This window comes from Mus caroli, chromosome 3 (genome assembly GCF_900094665.2).
Source record: "Mus caroli chromosome 3, CAROLI_EIJ_v1.1, whole genome shotgun sequence".
NCBI lineage: Eukaryota > Metazoa > Chordata > Mammalia > Rodentia > Muridae > Mus > Mus caroli.
In genome coordinates, this window is record NC_034572.1 from 116,912,655 (window position 1) to 116,913,157 (window position 503).

At 43.3% G+C, this 503-nt stretch overlaps 1 non-coding gene across 1 annotated transcript; it reads right to left on the reverse strand.

Annotated features, from left to right (window-relative positions):
* LOC115030799 lies at positions 1–130 on the reverse strand. The gene has a single exon (XR_003836372.1). It is a non-coding gene; the product is annotated as a U6atac minor spliceosomal RNA (small nuclear RNA).
* Positions 131–503: the final 373 nt, after the last annotated feature.

Below are 503 nucleotides of genomic sequence, written 5' to 3' on the forward strand. Positions count from 1 at the left end.
AAAACACAATGGTTAGAAGCCACAAAGTAGGTGGCAGTGCCCTAACTATATGTGTGTTGTCAAGCCCATGGGCCTCTTCCATCCTCGTCAAGGGGAATGGGTGGGAACCTTCTCTCCTTTCACACAGCGCCTGTTTCACAACCTAATTAGTCTAGTCTTATCTGCTCTGTCTGAGTCTTCCTGGCATATGTGGGGAAATATAATTCTATCATTTAAAACTTGCCTTAAATAAGCTGTCCCAGTGACACAGTTTAGTGAACCACTATGAAGAACATATGGTGTCAGGAGAAAGGCAGGGTGTGAGTCACTACAGCGGGGTAGTGAGAATCCTGAGTTAAACAATATCTGCATGTCTGTGGACATCCCCATCTCCGTATCTCCATATGTACCATCAGTCCTCTCTTAACCATGAACTGAAGTTTACCCAGGAATACTCAAGGGCATGTCTTAAATGATACACACTTGCTCTACTAAATGATACACACTTGCTCTACTAAATGATA